This window comes from Ornithorhynchus anatinus, chromosome 3 (assembly GCF_004115215.2).
Source record: "Ornithorhynchus anatinus isolate Pmale09 chromosome 3, mOrnAna1.pri.v4, whole genome shotgun sequence".
Taxonomy (NCBI): domain Eukaryota; kingdom Metazoa; phylum Chordata; class Mammalia; order Monotremata; family Ornithorhynchidae; genus Ornithorhynchus; species Ornithorhynchus anatinus.
The window spans coordinates 132,116,890-132,132,052 of record NC_041730.1 but is presented as its reverse complement, the minus strand read 5'-3'; the positions used below and the strand labels follow the sequence as shown (position 1 = coordinate 132,132,052).

At 48.4% G+C, this 15,163-nt stretch overlaps 1 protein-coding gene across 1 annotated transcript in view; it reads left to right on the top strand.

Moving 5' to 3' along the window:
• Positions 1-15,163, top strand: part of PRAP1 (proline rich acidic protein 1) — a 38,914-nt gene that overhangs the window by 724 nt on the left and 23,027 nt on the right. The gene's annotated exons all lie outside the window — the stretch shown is intronic.

The following is a 15,163-nucleotide window of genomic DNA, read 5'->3' as shown; positions in this document are numbered from 1 at the left end:
ACAATACAATAGAGTTGGTAGACACGTTCCCTTCCCACAGCGATCTGACATTCTAAAGGGGGAGACGGACATGAATATAAATAAATTAGAGATATAAGAAATAAATTACAGTTGATGATGACGAGATGTGACTTTAGTAGGGCTTTGAAAAGAGGGAGAGAAGTGGAGAGAGGGAGATGTGAAGAAGGAGGGGAGTTCCAGGATGGAGGGAGGAGGTGAGCGAGGGGTCGATGGTGAGAGATGAAATGAAGGTACGGTGAGTAGATTGCTGTTGGAGGAGTGAAGTTTGTGGTCCGGGTTGTAAAGGGAGAGGAGAGAGGAAAGGTAGGTACCATGTTTGTCTACACTTACCGTTTCCACTTCCTCTCTTCCAAATCTTTCCTTGATCCCCTCCAATCTGGCTTCTACCCCCTTCACTCCATAGAAACCGCTTTCTCTAGTGTCACTAATGACTCGTCTCTTGACAAATCCAATGGCCTCTACTCCATCGATCAATCGTATTTATTGAGCGTTTACTGCACACAGAGCACTGTACTAAGCACTTGGAAGAGTGCAGTACAACAATATAACTGTTACGTTCCCTGCCCACAGTGAGCTTACAAATCCTCCTCGACCTCTCTGCTGCCTTCCACACTGTGGATGACACGTCTCCTGGAAACGTTATCCAACCTCAGCTTCACTCTCGCTGTCCTCTCCTGGTTCTCCTCCTATCTCTCTGGCAGCTCGTTCTCAGTCTCTTTCATGGGCTCCTCCTCTGCCTCCCACCCCTAACTGCGGGGGTCCCTCAAGGTTCAGTTCCGGGTCCTCTTCTACTCTCCATCGGCACCCACTCCTTTGGAGAACTCATTTGCTTTCACTTCAACTTCCATCTCTATGCAGATGATTCCCAAATATATTGCTGTACCCCATTCCCATCCATTCAATTGAATAGTATTTATTGAGCGCTTACTATGTGCAGAGCACTGTACTAAGCGCTTGGAATGAACAAGTCGGCAACAGATGGAGACAGTCCCTGCCGTACACATATGTACATATTTGTCATTCTATTTATTTTTATTAATGATGCATATATATCTATAGTTTTATTTATTTATATTGATACTATTGATGCCTGTTTACTTATTTTGATGTCTGTCTCCCCCTTCTAGACTGAGCTCGTTGTGTGCAGGGATTGTCTCTATTTGTTGCTGAAGTGTACTTTCCAAGTGCTTAGTACAGTGCTCTGCACACACAGTAAGCGCTCAATAAATACGAATGAATGAATGAATGAATGAATGAATGAATGAATGAATGAATGAATGAATGAATGAATGAATACATGGGCATCTCCAGCCCTGATCTCTTTCGTCTGCAGTCTTACATTTCCTCCTCCTTCAGGTCATCTCTACCTGGTTGTCCCTATCCAACACAAATCACTCTCTCCACTTTCAAAGCCTTATTAAAATGAAATCTCCTTCAAGTGACCTTCTTCATTTTCCTTCTTCCTTCTGTATCACCCTTGTACTTAGATTTGTATCCTTCATTCACCCCACCTTCAGCCTCACGGAACTGACGTACGTAATAATAATGATGATGATGGTATTTGTTAAGGGCTTATTCTATGCCAAGCACTGTTCTAAGTGCTGGGGTTGATACAAGGTAATCGGGTTGTCCCACGTGGGGCTCACGGTCTTAATCCCCATTTTACAGATGAGATAACTGAAGAACAGAGAAGCTAAGTGGCTTGCCCAAGGTCACTCAGCAGACAAGTGACATAGTTGGGATTAGATTGTAAAGGCTCACAATCTTAATCCCCATTTTACAGATGAGATAACTGAAGAACAGAGAAGCTAACTGGCTTGCCCAAGGTCACACAGCAGATAAGTGACAGAGTTGGAATTAGAACCCACGTCTTTTGACTCCCCAGCCAGTGTTCTTTCCACTAAGCCAAACGGCTCTTCCAAAGCTGTACACAGACCTAGTTTTTTTTAGTGTCTGTCTCCTCTCTAAACTGTAAGCTCTTTGTGGGCAGGTATATGTGTCTCTTCTATTTTACTCTCCTAAGTGCTTAGTACGGAGCTCTGCACATGGTAAATGCTCAATAGATATGATTGACTGAGGAAGAGAACTGATTAAGTGTCTTGAGGCAGCAGTGAAGCAGCGTTGCTTAGCGGAAAGGACACGGGTTTGGGCGTCAGAGGTCGTGGGTTCTAATCCCAACTCTGCCACTTGTCTGCTGTGTGACCTTGGGCCTGGATGTCGGCCCGCCACCTAAAACTCAACATGAGCAAGACTGAGCTCCTCATCTTCCCTCCCAAACCCGGTCCTCTCCCAGACTTCCCTATCACCGTGGATGGCACGACCGTCCTTCCCGTCTCTCGGGCCCGCGATCTCGGTGTCATCCTTGACTCGTCTCTCTCGTTCACCCCACGCATCCTATCCGTTACCGAGACCAGCCGGTTTCACCTTTACGATATCGCCAAGATCCGCCCTTTCCTCTCCACGCAAACGGCTACCTTACTGCTAAGGGCTCTTGTTATATGCCGGCTAGACTACCGTGTCGGCCTTCTCTCTGTTCTCCCTTCCTCCTCTCTCGCCCGCTCCGGTCTATTCTTCACTCCGCCGCCCGGCTCATCTTCCCGCAGAAACGATCTGGGCATGTCACTCCCCTTCTTAAACAACTCCAGTGGTTGCTTTTCAACCTCCGCTCCAAACAAAAACTCCTCACTCTAGGCTTCGAGGCTCTCCATCACCTTGCCTCTTCCTACCTCTCCTCCCTTCTCTCTTTCCACCGCCCACCCCGCACGCTCCGCTCCTCCGCCGCCCACCTCCTCGCCGTCCCTCGGTCTCGCCCGTCCCGCCGTCGACCCCCGGGCCACGTCCTCCCGCGGTCCCGGAACGCCCTCCCTCCTCACCTCCGCCAAACTGATTCTCTTCCCCTCTTCAGAACCCTACTTAAAACTCACCTCCTCCGACAGGCCTTCCCAGACTGAGCTCCTCTTCTCCCTCTACTCCCTCTGCCACCCCCCCTTTACCTCTCTGCAGCTAAACCCTCTTTTTCCCCCTTTCCCTCTGCTCCTCCACCTCTCCCTTCCCATCCCTACAGCACTGTACTCGTCCGCTCAACTGTATATATTTCCATTACCCTATTTATTTTGTTAATGAATTGTACATCGCCTCGATTCTATTTAGTTGCCATCGTTTTTACGAGATGTTCTTCCCCTCGACTCTATCTATCGCCATCGTTCTCGTCTGTCCGTCTCCCCCGATTAGACCGTGAGCCCGTCAGACGGCAGGGACTGTCTCTATCTGTTGCCGACTTGTTCATCCGAAGCGCTTAGTACAGTGCTCTGCACATAGTAAGCGCTCAATAAATACTGTTGAATGAATGAATGAAAGTCGCTTTAACTTCTCTGTGCCTCAGTTACCTCATCTGTAAAATGGGAATTAAGACTGTGAGCCCCACGTGGGACAATGTGATTACCCTGTATCTACCCCAGGGCTTAGAACAGTGCTCTGCACATAGTAAGCGCTTAACAAATACCATCATCATCATTGAATCCCCTGGTGAGGAATTTCTGTTTGATGAGGAGATGGATGGGCAACTACTGGAGGGTTTTAAAGACTAGGGAGATGGGAGCAGAATGGTTAAAAAAACTGATAGAGAGAGCAAAGTGAAGTATGGACTGGAGAGGGAAATGGGAGGGAGAGGCAGAGAGGTCGGCAACGAGGCCGAGAAAGAGGACAAATCCTAGGCCCAGCATGGTGGTTATTTGGAGGAAGGGGAAGATTCTAGCGATGCCGTGAAGATAACCATCTTCTCCTTTGCCTCCTTGTCTCTTGTTCCTTACAAAGCTTTTGCTCACAATAAGCTGCTCCTTTCTTGCTAGCAGTGTGTCACGCTGAACTTTCCTCAGCAGTTGACTGTTAATAATAATGGCATTCAGTAATTACTAGGTGCCAAGCCCTGTGTGAAGGGCTGGGGTAGATAAAATGCAATCAGACCAGAAACAATCTCCGCTCAACACAAGACTGACAGTCAATAGGGGAACGAGAACAATCGTTGAATTCCCATTTTATAGATGAGGAAACCGAGTCCCTGGGAAGTTAAGTAACTTCCTAAAGGTCACAAAGCAAGCACGTGATGAAGCTGGGATTAGAATCCATTTCTCCCGACTCCCGGACTCATTTTAATCTGGAATGCGGCATTGTGTGAGGTTTTATCGACTGTGTCCTTAAAATGTTCCCTCTGCCCTCCTTGCTTCCAGTTTCCCAGTTTCGACTCTCCCTACAGCAGCTGTTCGGGGGTCCTGCTGTCTCTCATTCTCCTCACACGACCCACCCGGTGCGGCTCTGTTAAAAACGAGTACAGCTTCGATGGTGAGGGAGGCTCCTACCGGAAGCTCCTTCCACTCCACCTCTCAGTTCCAGATTTAGGAATTCAGAGTTTCCGTTCAAGCGTCCGCCCCCACTAAGTCTCCAAATTTACATTTTCCCCACTCTGAAAGGCTCTTTAGTTGTGTCAGAAGCCCATCATCCCAGTTATGGAGAAACCCAACCCTTCTGTGCTTCTGCCTGGCCAAGACGTTTCCGAACGCTATTTTGCCTGGCCTCATTATTTCAATCCCAGCCCAAACGTGAACGTTGACTATTCCATGCCTAGAAGCAGCAAGCTTCCTAGGCATAACATGTCAGGTGGCCTGAAAGAGAAGACATTCCGACTGATAATGGAATGATATAGAGGCTTGGAGAGAGCGAGAGAGAGGAGAGAGGAGAGAGAGAGAAAGATAGCCACCGTGGACTTCCTGCAGCCGTGATTTCCACCCCATCTCCTCTCAGGATCTACATCTCCGCCCCTGTCCTCTCCCCCTCCCTTCGGGCTCGCATCTCCTCCTGCCTCCGGGACGTCTCCACCTGGATGTCTGCCCGCCACCTAAAACTCAACATGAGCAAGACTGAGCTCCTCATCTTCCCTCCCAAGCCCGGTCCGCTCCCAGACTTCTCCATCACCGTGGATGGCACGACCATCCTTCCCGTCCCGCAGGCCCGCAATCTCGGTGTCATCCTTGACTCGTCCCTCTCGTTCACCCCACACATCCTATCCGTTACCAAGACCTGCCGGTTTCACCTCTACAATATCGCCAAGATCCGCCCTTTCCTCTCCACCCAAACGGCTACCTTACTATTACGGGCTCTCGTTATATCCCGGCTAGACTACTGTGTCAGCCTTCTCTCTGACCTCCCTTCCTCCTCTCTCGCCCCGCTCCGGTCTATTCTTCACTCCGCTGCCCGGCTCATCTTCCTGCAGAAACGATCTGGGCATGTCACTCCCCTTCTTAAACAACTCCAGTGGTTGCCTATCGACCTCCGCTCCAAACAAAAACTCCTCACTCTAGGCTTCGAGGCTCTCCATCACCTTGCCCCTTCCTACCTCTCCTCCCTTCTCTCTTTCTACCGCCCACCCCGCACGCTCCGCTCCTCCGCCGCCCACCTCCTCGCCGTCCCTCGGTCTCGCCTATCCCGCCGTCGACCCCCGGGTCACGTCCTCCCGCGGTCCTGGAACGCCCTCCCTCCTCACCTCCGCCAAACTGATTCTCTTTCCCTCTTCAAAACCTTACTTAAAAATCACCTCCTCCAAGAGGCCTTCCCAGACTGAGCTCCTCTTCCCCCTCTACTCCCTCTGCCATCCCCCCTTTACCTCTCCGCAGCTAAAGCCTCATTTTCCCCTTTTCCCTCTGCTCCTCCACCTCTCCCTTCCCATCCCCACAGCACTGTACCCGTCCGCTCAACTGTATATATTTTCGTTACCCTATTTATTTTGTTAATGAATTGTACATCGCCTTGATTCTATTTAGTTGCCATCGGTTTTTACGAGATGTTCTTCCCCTTGACGCTGTTTAGTGCCATCGTTCTCGTCTGTCCGTCTCCCCCGATTAGACTGTAAGCCCGTCAAACGGCAGGGACTGTCTCTATCTGTTGCCGACTTGTTCATCCCAAGCGCTTAGTACAGTGCTCTGCACATAGTAAGCGCTCAATAAATACTATTGAATGAATCTCAACACCCCCTGCAGCGGCATTTTTCAAGTCATTTCCCATCTAGAAACTCAAATCATTGCATCAAAATTGCTTCCTTGGCGGATGCAGGGAAGTAGGGTGGTTTTAGCCCAAATGACCCTTTGGGGAGGTGGAATTCATTCTCCTAATTGGTTGGCGCCCACCTCGTTTTCTCCGCTGTCCGGTTCTTGTCCGGGCCCACCCGGGGGGACGAAGAGAGGTATTGTGGACTGTTTGGAGAGAGCCACAGTCACTCCTGTGCCTCTCTCCTCCCTATTACCAAGATCCCCTCCCCCCCCCCTTATTCATCCCCCCAGCACTAATGTCTACATCTATAATTATTTATTTATAATACTATCTGTCTCCCTCTCTAGACTTTAAGCTCATCGAGGGCAGGGAATGTATCTGTTATTTTTCAATCAAATTTACTGAGCGTTTACTCTGTGCAGAGCACTGTACTAAATGCTTGAGAGGGTACTATATAACAAGAAGTTTTGTATTGTACTGTATACTCCCAAGTGCTCAGAACAGTGCTCTGCACTCAATAAGCGCTCAATGGTGTTGACCCCTGGCCCACATCCTCCCGCTGTCCTGGAATGCCCTCTCTCCTCACATCCGCCAAACTAATTCTCTTCCCCTCTTCAAAGGCCTACTGAGAGCTCAACTCCTCCAGGAGGCCTTCCAAGACTGAGCCCCCCTTTCCCTCTGCTCCCCCTTCCCTCAGCTCTGTGCTCATTTGTATATATTATTTATTACCTATTTATTTTGTTAATAAGGTGTTTATCTCCTTGATTCTATTTATCTTGATGATGTTTTGTTCTGTTTCGCTTTGCTGTCTGTCTTCCCCGTTTAGACCGTGAGCCCGTTGTTGGGCAGGGATCGTCTCTATCTGTTGCCGAATTGTACAATCCAAGCATTTAAACACAGTGCTCTGCACATAGTAAGCGCTCAATAAATACTATTGAATGAATGAGATGAATGAATCAATAAATACGACTGACTGACTCAAGTCCTCTGCCACCTCCAGGCTCAGAGGTTCTGCGGAAAGCCTTCTCGCACTGACACGGCTTGCTGAGGAAAATGGGGCCAGGAACGTGCATCTGTCCTAGACGGCATTTGACGTGGGAGGCCGTTCAATAAAATTCCTCATTACGCAACTCGCTTTGAGCGAAAAGACAATGCAGCCTCCTCTGCGTTCGGGCTGTCTTGTCTGTGACGCTCAGCTCTTTGTCGGTTCTTTAGGCGGTAAGGACGCTTAATCCCAGTTTCCTGTTTAATAATAATGATAATTGTGATATTTATTAAGTGCTATGTGCCGGGCACTGTATTAAGAGCTGGGGTAGGATGCATTCATTCAATCATATTTATTGAGCGCTCACTGTGTGCAGGGCACTGTACTAAACTCTTGGGGGAGTACACTATAACAATAACAGACATTCCCGGCCCACGGCGAGCTTACAGTCTAGAAGATCTCACCTAGTAGCTGGGCATGGGAGCATAGATGCGAGCCCACCCTATTATAGTGACAGCGGAGGGATCCTGGAAGCCAAGCTTTTACTCTGCCATCAGCGGCTCTTGCTGGTTGGGAAGGGGCACTGTTGATCAATCAACCAATTAATGATATTTATTAAGTGCCTATTATATGCTGAAGTCTGTACTAAGCACTCGGGAGAGTAAGGGACAGTAGAATCGGCCGATTCATTCCCTGCCCATAACGAGTTTTCTGTCTAGAGGGGGCGATTAGCCCAATTCGCCCACCGATCGGGCCAAAAAAGCTTTCACCAGTAGCAATAATAATAACAACCGTGTTATTTGCTAAGCGTTTACTATGTGCCAAGCACTGTACTAAGCACTAGGGTAGATACAAGATAATCAGGTCGACACAGTCTCTGTCCCTCATGAGGAGTACAGTTTAAAGGGGAGGGAGAACAGCTACTTTTCTGCTATGTGACCTTGGGCAAGTCACTTCACTTCTCTGGGCCTCAGTTACCTCATCTGTAAAATGGGAATTAAAACTGTGAGCCCCATGTGCGACAGGGACTTTGTCCAACCTGAATAACATGTATCTACCCCAGCGCTTAGGACAGCGCTTGGCACAGTGCTTAACAAGTGCCGGAATTATTATTATTATTAGCACGTATCTTTTATGGTATTTTTTAAGTGCTTATTATGTGTCAAGTCATAATAATAATGTTGGTATTTGTTAAGCCCTTACTATGTGCAGAGCACTGTTCTAAGCGCTGGGGTAGATACAGGGTCATCAGGCTGTCCTACGTGAGGCTCACAGTCTTAATCCCCATTTTACAGATGAGGGAACTGAGGCCCAGAGAAGTGAAGTGACTTGCCCACAGTCACCCAGCTGACAAGTGGCAGATCTGGGATTCGAACCCATGACCTCTGACTCCCAAGCCCGGGCTCTTTCTACTGAGCCACGCTGCTTCTCCAGTTCTACAGGCTGCTCAGTACAGTTCTAAACGCCGGGATAGATACAAGTTAATCGGGTCGGACACAGTTCGCGCCCCAGAAGGGCCCCGTTTTTACAGTTGAGGAAACGCAAAAGCTGAGGCGCTGAAACCTCACTTTAAAGATGAGGAAACTGAGGCCCAGAGAAGTGAAGTGACTTGCCCAAGGTCACAAAGCGGACAAGCAGCAGAGCCAGGATTAGACGCCTGGTCCTCTGATTCCTAGTCCTGGAAAGGCAAGGTCTCACAGAGGGTCAGTGGAGGGGGCAGAAAGTCGACCGGATTTTTCCTCTCAATCCTCTGCGCTCCCTTCCTACCTACCTACCTACCTGACTCTTCTCCCTTCTCTTTGGGCTTGGAATCGGGCCAAGGCAAATAATGGCTGCAGAATTAATTTCCTCCTTCTCAAAGGCCAAATCAATTTCCAGTGCATCGCAGCTTCCTGATGAGTTGAGCCTCTACCTTGGATCTTGGTCCATTTTCAACGGACCAGGAGCTGCCCCTGCTCGAGTCTTAATGATTCCTGGCCACAGCGGCTCATTCCTCCTCTGGGAGAATGAGGCAGGAGATGAGGGAGGGAGAACGATGCCTCCGTTGCATCAAGCCACTCTTTCCACTAGGCCACAGAAGCAGTGCGGCCTAATGGGAGGAGCACCGAGTTCTAATCCCCACTCTGCCACTCGTCTGCTGGGTGACCTGGGGCAAGCCGCTCAACTTCTCTGTGCCTCAGTCTCCTCATCTGTGGGGATTAGGACTGTGAGCCCTATGCGGGACAGAGATTGTTTCCAACCCGATTCTCTTGTATCTTCCCAGCATTTAGTACAGTGCCTGGCACATAGTAAGCGTTTTCAAATATTATTATTATTATTATTATTCAGTGACCTTGACCTAGGCGAGAGGACACAGACCAGTATAATGACAGAATTTATGAATAATAAGAAGAAAAAGAAGAACGATTGCATTTAAGTGCTCATTATGTGCTGAGCACTGTCCTAAACACCGAGGGTAGATAGAAGCAGATTGGTCACGTCCCTTGTCCTACACCTTGCTCACAGTCTTACGAAGCCTTACTACGGGTCAAGGCTGGAGTAGATGCAAGATAATCGGATAATAAAGAGATCAGCGCTTAGTAGAGTGCTCTGCACACAGTAAGCACTCAGTAAATACGACTGAACGATCAGATCAGACACTATCCCTTCCCCACGTGGGGTTCACACCCTCCTTGCTGTTAATTAATCAGTGGTATTTACTGAGCACTTACTGTGTGCAGAACACTTTACTGCACTGAGCACTGCAGAGAGGTTGGGCGAGCACAATACAACGGAGTTGGTAGACAGGTTTCCCACTCTGGAACTCCCTCTCCCTACACCTCCCACGATCTTCTGGTCTCCCTTTCTGCGAGGACGTGGGTCCTCCCGAAGGGTTTCGGGGAGAAATCTGTCATCTCTCTCACCTTGTGTCCCCCATCTGCCTCCTCTACATCACCCAAACACTTAACCAGCAGCAGGGCCTAGTGGAAAGAACGCAGGACTGAGAGTCAAGGGACCTGGGTTCTAATTCCAGCTCTGCCTTTCCCTCCTGTGTGAACTTGAAGAAGTCACTTCACTGGGCCTCAGTTTCCTCAATTGTAAAATAGGGATCTATTACCTGTCCTTCCTCCCACTTGGCCCGGAAGCCCCATGAGGGACAGGGATGTTGTCGGACCTGGTTATCGTGTATCTCCTCCGAAACTTAGAACAGTGCTTGATGCATAATAAAGACAATAACACACAAAAAAATTTCCACAGTCTCTGAACCACTTAGATGCTTCGCTTATACACTTTATTACTTTCCCTATCTAAGAAGCAGCATGGCTTAGTGGCAAGAGGCCGGGCTTGGGAGTCAGAGGGCTTGGGTTCTGATCCTGGCTCTGCCACTTGTCGGCTGTGTGAACATGGGCGAGTCACTCAACTTCTCTGGGCCTCAGTTACCTCGAGAAGCAGCGTGGCTCAGTGGAAAGAGCACGGGCTTTGGAGTCAGAGGTCATGGGTTCAAATCCCGGCTCGGCCATTTGTCAGCTGTGTGACTCTGGGCAAGTCACTTAACTTCTCGGTGCCTCAGTTACCTCATCTGTAAAATGGGGATTAAGACTGTGAGCCCCACGTGGGACAACCTGATTCCCTTGTGTCTACCCCAGCGCTTAGAACAGTGCTCGGCACATAGTAAGCGCTTAACAAATACCAACATTCATCCGCAAAAATGGAGATTAAAGGTGTGAGCCCCACATGGGACAACCTGATTACCCTGTATCTACCCCTGCACGATTACCTTGTATCTACCCCAGCGCTTAGAACAGTACTTGGCACATAGTAAGCTCTTAACAAATACCATCATTATTTATATTATTATTATTATTAATTCATTTGCATATCTGTCTCCCCCACTAGACTATAAACTCCCTGGGGCCTGGATTAGGATTTCTTACTCTTTTGTGCTCTCCCAAGTCCTTAATACAATGCTTTCTTTATAGTAGAATTAAGTACAAACTCTGGCCTAGTTCCCTACCCACAACAAGTTTACAATCTAGAGGGTGGAGCCCACCTATTCTTTCATTCACTTATTTAAATATATTGAGGGCCCGCTAGTGGCCGAACACTAAGGATGCCCGGTGACATACGATATCAAATCGATGGTCTTGATTGACATCTACTCAATCATTAGTATTTGCTGAGTGCTTACCGAGTGCAGAGCACTGTACTAAACGCTTGGCAGAGTACAATAGACACGATTGGATGCCTGATCCTGAGGAAGTACTGTTCCTCTTTATTCTCCATCTACACCCACTCTCTTGGCGAACTGACTAGCTCCCGTGGCTTCACCGTCACCTCTCTGTGGACGACTCCCCAATCTACATCTCCAGCTCTGAGAACCAGCGTGGCGCAGTGGCTACTGCACGGGCCTGGGAATCAGAAGGTCATGCGTTCTAATCTCCGCTCTACCACTTGTCTGCTATATGACCTTGGGCAAGTCGCTTCACTTCTCTGTGCCTCAGTTATGTCATCTGTAAAATGGAGATTGAGACTGTGAGGCCAAGGCGGGACAGGGACTGTGTCACACACAGTTTGCTTGTATCCACCCCAGCGCTTAGAACAGTAAATGCTTAACAAATATTACACTTATTATTATCATCCCTCTCCTTCTCTGTAGTCTTGCATATTTCCTTCAGCCTTCAGGACACCACTGCCCAACAAGACCTCAAACTAAACATGTTCAAACCAGAACTCCTCATCTTCCCACCCAAACCCTGTCTTTCCCCTAATTTCCCATCGCTGTAGACAGCACCACCACCCTTCCTGTCTCATAAATCCATAACCTTGCCATTATCCTCAACTCATCTCTCTCACTCAACCACACGTATTCAAATGTCACCAAATTCTGTCGGCACTGTCTTTACGGCATCGCTAAAATCCACCCTTTCCTCTCCTGTACCGATCTAAGAACTTGTCCTAAATCACCTTGACTACCTCATCGGCCTCACTGCTGACGTCCCTTGTCTCCTGTCTCTCCCCTCTTCAGTCAAAACTTAACTCTGTCGCCCAGATCGTTTTTCTTAAAAAAAGAGTTCAGTCCGCGTTTCCCCGCTCCTCGGGAACCCCCAGGGTTCTTGATTTGATTCCAGGCTCGATTCCACCTTCGAATCCGGTTTGACTCCAGGTTTGATCCACCTTCGAATCCTACGAAAAACTCCTTACCACCGGCTTTAAAGCACTCGATCAGCTTGCCCCCTCTTATCTCACCTCACTGATTTCCTATTACAACCCTGCACACTGACTTTGCTCCTTTTACACCAACCTACTCGCTGTACCTTGATCTCATGTATTTCGCCACCGCCTATCCCTCGCCCACGTCCTCCAGCATGGTGGATAGGGCACCGGCCTGAGGGTCAGAAGGTCTTGTGTTCTAATCCCGGCTCCTCCACTTGTCTGCTGTGTGATCTGGAGCAAGTCACTTCAACTCTCTGTCCCTCAGCTATCTCATCTGTAAAATGAGATGATGAGAAATGTCAGATCTGTGAGCCCCTGGTGGGACAGGCACTGTGTCCAACCCCATTTGCTAGTATCCACCCCAGAGCTTAATACAGTGCCTGGTACATAGTAAATGTTTAACAATTACATCGATGCCTGTTTACTTGTTTTGCTGCCTATCTCCCCCTGCCTAGACTATAAGCCTGGTGTGGGCAGGGATTGTCTCTTTTTATTGCTGATTGGACTTTCCAAGCACTTAATACAGTGTGTCTGCACACAGCGCTCACTAATACAATTGAATGAAATACCACAATTATTATTATTATTATGAATGAATCTGACAATCGTTCTCCCCACCTTCAAAGCCTTTATTAAAACTGCACCTCCTCCAAGACTCCCTCCCCAACTAAACCCTCATTCACCCTTAACTTGGATCTGTACCCTTTATTGTCCCTTCCCTCAGCCTCACAGCACTTCCGTACCTATCCAAAATTTATTTTTATGTCTGCCCTGCCTCCCACTCTGGACCGTAAGCTCCTTTTGAGCAGGAAACACGACTACCAAGTCTGCTGTCTTGTACCCTCCCCTAACCACTTAGTATAGTGCTCTGCACACAGTAAGCACTCAAGTAAATAAGATGGATTAGCACTTGGGAAAACCTGTTAAGAATAAAAGTCAAGATTCCTGTCTTCGAGTTCCTTACCGGGGTGTTTCTGTTCTCCACCCACTTCTCTGATCCCATTCATCTTTGCCACAATAAAGATTTTTACCTAAGAACGTTAGCAGTGACAGAGACCTTGGGTGGCAGTTGGGCACAGTTGGGATTACTGTAAATGTCCTAACCCTGCGCTTGGTAGGGTGCCTGACGCATAGTAAGCACTTAAATACCAGAGTTATTATTATCCCAGTCTTTTGGGGCATGTTTTCTGCTCCTCCATCCCTGACAAATTGGGACAGGTCTTACCTTCCTCCTGGAGACTGTAAGCTCCTTGTGGGAAGGGAGCATATCTATCTACTGTGTTGTATTGTACTCTCCCAAGCGCTTAGTACACTGCTCTTCACACAGTCAGCACTCAGTGAATACCACTGATTGCTAGGTTGACTCCATTCCCCAGTTGGTCGGGACATGTCTTCCCCTCCATCCCCCATCACCTGGGGCGTGGTATAGTGGACAGATCCCGGGCCTGGGAGTCAGAAGGGCTTGGGTTCTAATCCCAGCTCTGCTACTTGTCTGCTTTGTGACCTTGGGCAAGTCACTTAACTCCTCTGGGCCTCAGTTACCTCATCTGTAAAACGGGGATTGAGACTGTGAGCCCCACATAGGACAGGGGCCGTGTCCAACACGATTTGCTTGTATCCACCCCAGGGCTTAGTACAGTGCCTGGCACATACTAAGTGCTTAACAGATGCCATAATCCCTATTATTATTATATCTTCCTCTCCATCCCCCATCACCTGGGACATTTCTTCCCCTCCATGGGATTGGGAGTCAGAGGACGTGGGTTCTAAACCCGGCTCCGCCACTTGTCTGCTGTGCGATCTTGGGCAAGTCACTTAAATTCTCTGTGCTTCAATTATCTCATCTGTAAAATGGGGATTAAGTCTATGAGCCCCACGTGGGACAAACTGATTACCTTGTATCTACTCCACTTAGAAGAGTGCTTTGCACTTAGTAAGCACTTAACAAATACTATAATTATTATTATGTCTTCTTCTACAACCCCCATCACCTGGGACATGTCCTCTCCATCCTCCATTAGCTGGGACACATCTTACCTTCCATCTCCCAGGCCCTGGAGATGAGTGCTTTTCAAGCTCTGAAGATTCATTCATTCATTCAATAGTATTTATTGAGCGCTTACTATGTGCAGAGCACTGTACTAAGCACTTGGAATGTACAATTCGGCAACCGATAGAGACAATCCCTGCCTAATAACGGGTTCACAGTTGATCTCTTGTGACTTCCGGAGTGGACAGGTCTGATATTGGAGTCAGGGCTCATGAGTTCGAATCCCAGCTCTGCCACTTGTCGGCTGTGTGACTGTGGGCAAGTCACTTAACTTCTCTGTGCCTCAGTTCCCTCATCTGTAAAATGGGGATCAAGACTGTGAGCCCCACGTGGGACAACCTGATTCCCCTATGTCTACCCCAGCGCTTAGAACAGTGCTCGGCACATAGTAAGCGCTTAACAAATACCAACATTATTATTATTATTATTATATTACTGCCCTACAAGAGAACCATCAGGGTTCCAGCTCTGTCTTCAGAGGTCAGGGCCCTTAGCATCCAATGCAAGCTCTCCCCAGGAGAAGCAGCATGGCTTAGTGGAAAGAGCATGGGCTTGGGAGTCAGAGGTCGTGGGTTCTAATCCTGGCTCCGCCACTTAGCTGGGTGACTTTAGGCAAGTCACTTAACTTCTCTGTGCCTCAGTTATCTCATCTGCAAAATGAGGATGAAGACTGTGAGTCCCTCACATGTTCAAACCAGAACTCCTCATCTTCCCACCCAAACCCTGTCTTTCCCCTAATTTCCCATCGCTGTAGACAGCACCACCACCCTTCCTGTCTCATAAATCCATAACCTTGCCATTATCCTCAACTCATCTCTCTCACTCAACCACACGTATTCAAATGTCACCAAATTCTGTCGGCACTGTCTTTACGG